This window comes from Orcinus orca, chromosome 19 (genome assembly GCF_937001465.1).
Source record: "Orcinus orca chromosome 19, mOrcOrc1.1, whole genome shotgun sequence".
Classification (NCBI taxonomy): Eukaryota; Metazoa; Chordata; class Mammalia; order Artiodactyla; family Delphinidae; genus Orcinus; species Orcinus orca.
Window position 1 is genome coordinate 41,145,976 of NC_064577.1, and position 5,787 is coordinate 41,151,762.

The window sequence follows — 5,787 nt, forward strand, 5'->3', positions numbered from 1 at the left end:
ACTTGCTTCCGGCCCCGCCCCTCGCGCGCAAGGCTGAGTCCCGGGCGCAACCGCTGCCAGCGTGCGCATGCGTCCAGGCAGCCGCGCGTTGAGCGGGGTGAGGGGAGTTCGCGGCCAGCGGCTGCAAGGCGCCCGCGAGGCGGGAGTGCTCTGTAATGTTGGCTGTTGCACGCTACATCGGTTCTTCTCGGCGTTGCGTGGCGCTCAGAGTTTACAGTCAGGAAAACAGGAAGAAGGTCGGGGGCAGAATTCCAAATAGGGGTAAGGCATTCGTGGCAAGGATATGTGCACGTGTACCACTGTTAGAGGGAGAGAGCCCTGGACTTCGGAGCCGAAGTGCTAGGTCTGTGTACACCACTGCGTGACCCTGGGCCAGGCACCTAAGGACACTAACCTTCAATGTGACACATTTAGTGAGCACCTGGCAGGCCCGCACCCGCTCCAGGCGTTTCCTGATATCCTTCCCCATACCACCACTTCCCCCCAAAAAAGGTGGACTAGGTTCTTCTAGGTTCCAATAAACACCCTGCATTTACTACATATATTTTTTTAAGATTTATTTATTTTGGGCTGTGGGGGGGTGCTTTCTCTAGTTGCCGTGCGTGGGCTTCTCGTTTCTGTGGCTTCTCTTGTTGCGGAGCAGGGGCTTCTGGTGCGCGGGCTTCAGCAGTTGTGGCACAAGGGCTCAGTAGTTGTGGCTCGCGGGCTTAGTTGCTCCACGGCACGTGGGATCCTCCCAGACCAGGGATTGAACTGTGTGCCCTGCATTGGCAGGCGGATTCCTAACCATTGCGCTGCCAGGGAAGTCTCTACTACATTACTCTGGAACGTCAACTTCCAACACCAACGAGATTATGAGGGCTTAGCCTTGTATTCATAGGGGGAGCTAAAAACAAACAAACAAAAATCATTGTTAAGGTTTAAATAGCAAAAAGATACCCTTAACGTCGCACAACTATACACCAATGAGTACATGTAAAGGTGGTGAAACCTGAATAAGATCTGTGTCTATTTTCTAGTTGAGTTATTGCACTAAAGTTTTTCAAAATGTTACCATTGGGGGAAACTGGGTAAAGGGTACATGGGATGTCTTTGTATTATTTCTTAAAACTGCATATGAATCTGTAATTATCTCAAAATAAGTTTAATTTTAAAAAAGAATACCGTTAGTACCAATATAAAAAAATAACGTGATTTCTTTCCTGGAAGAGTTCTGTCTAACCAGGGAGAGAGTTGCATAAAACAATAATGACGGGGCTTCCCTGGTGGTGCAGTGGTTGAGAATCTGCCTGCCAGTGCAGGGGACACGGGTTCGAGCCCTAGTCTGGGAAGATCCCATATGCCGTGGATAAACTAGGCCCGTGAGCCACAACTACTGAGTCTGCGCGTCTGGAGCCTGTGCTCCACAACAAGAGAGGCCGCGACAGTGAGAGGCCCGCGCACTGCGATGAAGAGTGGCTCCCGCTCGCCGCGACCAGAGAAAGCCCTCGCACAGAAACAAAGACCCAACACAGCCATAAATAAATAAATAAATAAATAAATTAATTAATTAAAAAAAATAAAACCAAAAAAAGCAATAATGACTACACAAAGTGATATTGTTATTCAAAGTTCTGTGTGCCTGTGAGGGAGATGAGGACACACGTACTTTAGAGCTACAGTAATGGCATTAGCATAAAGATCAATATATAAATCAATGGAATAAAATAGAGTCCATAAATAGATCCACACATATATGATCAATTAATGTTGCTGAGGAAACTCATTGGGGAAAGAATAATCTTTTTGACAAATGATGCTGGAACAATTGGATGACCATATGCCAAAACAAAGCAAAATAAGCAAAAATCTGACCCTTACCTCATACTACATACAAAAATTAACTCAAAATAATTAAATATAAGAGGTCGAATTATAAAACTATATAAAAAAAGATGAAAATAATAGAGCAAAAAAACATGAAAAAGAAAAAATAAATTTGATATCATCAAAATGAAAATCCTTTGCTCTTCAAAAAGACACTGTTAAGAAAATTAAAAGGCAAGCCACAGACTGGGGTAAAATATTTGCAAAACATCTATCTGACAAAGAACTTGTAAGTACAATAAGTAAAGAGCTCTTACAACCCCATAATAAGACAAATAAATTAAAAAATGACCAAAAGATTTTAATAGTTATTTCATTGAAGAAGATATGTGGAAGGTCAATTAGCACATGAAAAGATGCTCAATGTCATTAGGAAAATACAAATTAAGAACCACAGGTACGGGGCTTCCCTGGTGGCGCAGTGGTTGAGAATCTGTCTGCCAAGGCAGGGAACACGGGTTCGAGCCTTGGTCCGGGAAGATCCCACATGCTGCGTGGCGACTAAGCCCGTGCACCACAGCTACTGAGCCTGTGTGCCACAACTACTGAAGTCTGCGCGCCTAGAGCCCGTGCTCTGCAACAAAAGAAACCACCGCCCGCTCACTGCAACTAGAGAAAGCCCGTGCGCAGCAGTGAAGACCCAACACAGCCAAAAATAAATAAATAAACAAATAAATGAATAAATAAAAAGAACTACAGGTGACACCACTACACACCCGCTATAATGGTTAAAGTGAAAAAGACTGATGTTACCAGGTTGATGAGGTCGTTAAGCAACCAGAACTCTCACACACTGCTGGTGAGAATGTAAAACGGTTTAACCACTTTAGGAAACGGTTTGGCAGCTTCTAAAAAAGTTCAACACACTTAGCATATGACCCAGCCATTCTACTCCTAGAAATCTACCCAAGAGAAATCAAAGCTCTATGGGAACATTCATAGCAGCTTTAGTTGTAATAGCCCCAAACTGGAAACATAGCCATCAACCGGTCAATGGATAAACAAATTGTAGTTTATCCATGTAATGGAATACTACTCAACTATTAAAAGGAAAGAACTTTTTTTTTTTTAAAGAAGATGTTGGGGGTAGGAGTTTATTAATTAATTTATTTTTGCAGTGTGCGTCTTTGTTTCTGTGCGAGGGCTTTCTCTAGTTGGGGCACGCGGGGGCCACTCTTCATCACGGTGTGCGGGCCTCTCACTATCGCGGCCTCTCTTGTTGCAGAGCACAGGCTCCAGACGCGCAGGCTCGGTAGTTGTGGCTCACGGGCCTGGTTGCTCCGCGGCATGTGGGATCCTCCCAGACCAGGGCTTGAACCCACGTCCCCTGCATTAGCAGGCAGATTCTCAACCACTGCGCCACCAGGGAAGCCCAGGAAAGAACTATTGATACATGCATAACATGGATAAATCTCAAAGTAATGATGCTGAATGAAAGAATTTGTACAAAAAAGACTATATAATTCCATTTATATAAAATTCTAGAAAATGCAAACTTAATCTGTATCGCCCAAAAGCAAAACGGTGTCTCCTGGGAACTTGGAGGTATAGGGCAGGGAGGGATAGATTACAAAGGAGTAGAAGGAGACTTTTGGGGGGTAAAGGATATGTGTATTATCTTGATTGTGGTAACATTTTCATTGTGTATGCATGTTTTAAAACTCATCAAATGGTACACTTTAACTATGTACAGTTTATTGTACTTCAATTATATATCAGTAAAGATGGTTTTTTAAATTCAATAAAACAGGCTTCCCTGGTGGCACAGTGGTTGAGAGTCCGCCTGCCGATGCAGGAGACGCGGGTTCGTGCCCCGGTCCGGGAAGATCCCACATGCCGTGGAGCAGCTGGGCCTGTGAGCCATGGCCGCTGAGCCTGCGCGTCTGGAGCCTGTGCTCCGCAATGGGAGAGGCCACAACAGTGAGTGGCCTGTGTACCACAAAAAAAAAAAAAAAAAAAAAAATTCAATAAAACAGCAACAGTAACATGTGCTTTTTGGCAGTTTACAAAACACTCTGTGAAATTCACAGCACCCAAGGGAGGGAGGGAGCCAGGCAGTACTTTCCTGGTTTCCCAGATGAAACACTGGGCCTGAGAGAGGTGACAGGGTTTGCCCTAAGCCACAGCACCAGGATATAGGGGAACTGAGCTGGGAAATGTGTCTTGGGTTGGATTGGTAGGGTAAAAGGCACTGGAATTGGATCCCAACCTGTCCCAGCCATTTACTAGCTTGTCTCCTTATGTTACTTCTTTATTTCCTCATTTACTGTGAATTAAAACATAGGTACAGAAACATCAATGAAACATGTACAGTTTAATAGATAATTGTAAAATGAACACCCATGCATTCATCACACAGGTAACTCCCTGTGAGGCCCCTCCCCAATCACAACCCCACTCCTGCACTGCCACCCCTACCCAGGTAACCACCACCTTTCCAGTTACTGCTCTGGTCGGAGCCCCCATGGTCTCTCTCTTGGATTAGTGCAAGATCCTTCCAACTAGGTCTCCACGTTCTACCCTTGCCCCCTTCTTTCTCAACACAGGAGTCAGAATATTCCTTCTAAATTATAACTCAGATCATGGCACTCTGTTTAAAACCCTGTAGTGGTCCCCTATTTCACTCAGAATAAAAGCTACTCTCCCCATCACGCCCCGTGCTCCAGCCGCCTGGCCTCCTTACTGTTCCTCATGCAGGAAGACACCAGCTAGACTCCTTCCTTAGGGCCTTCGCTTGGCCTGTTCTCTCAGCTCCAAAGGGCCTGGGACTGGGCTGGAATACTGCCTCCCCACCACTTAACTGACACTTTCCCCTCCTTCATGCATTTGCTCAAATCTCTCCTTTGCAATGAGGCTAACCCCGCCCATCCTCTATAATACTGCAACCTACTTGCCCTCAACTTCCAATGCGGGAATTGTTTATTCATTTATTTTTTTTAACTAATTAATTTTTTTATGGAAGTATGTTGATTATAAAATTGTGTTAGTTTCAGGTGTACAGCACAGCGATTCAGTTATACATACATATATATATATATATATATTTCAGATTCTCTTCCCTTACAGGTTATTACAAAATATTGAGTTGAGTTCCCTGTGCTATATACAGTAGGTCCTTGTTGGTTATCTGTTCTATATATATAGTAGTGTGTATATGTTAATCTCAACCTCCTAATTTATCCCTCCCTGATTTGGGAATTCTTGAGCCTCCATGCTTTTCTTTTTTCCATAGCACCACCTTCCAATATACTATTATAACTTCTTTATTTATTTTATGAATTGTTTATTGCTAATAAAATGTGAGCTCCACAGGGTGAGAATCTTTGCTTGTTTCATTCACTGTTGTTGCTCCCGTGCCCAGAATAGCATGTGGCACATTGCAGGAGTTCAGTAAACACATATGAAATGAAAGAACCACTGTCCTTTTTTTTTCAATAATCATTTCCTTGCTTTTCTCTGTGGTTTTTCCACCTATGTATCCATTCCAAATAATACAATTTAGTTTTGCTTGTTTTAACTCTATGTGAGTTGAATCCTACTATAACTGTGTGGGTTTTTTGGGGGGTTTTTTTGTTTTTTTTGCGGTACGCGGACCTCTCACTGTTGTGGCCTCTCCCGTTGCGGAGCACAGGCTCCGGACGCGCAGGCTCCGGACTCACAGGCTCAGCGGCCATGGCTCACGGGCCCAGCCGCTCTGCGGCATGTGGGATCTTCCCGGACCGGGGCACGAACCTGTGTCCCCTGGTCTACTTTCTTTTGCTCAACACTTGTTTTTTGAGACGCATTCATGTTGCTGTGGGTAGCTGCAATTCATTCATTTTCCCCTGCTGTCTGTCAAGTTTTTCCTTGTATGAGTATACCACAACCCATCCATCCATCCAACTGTTGATGGACATCTGGGCTCTGTCCAGTTTTTGGACA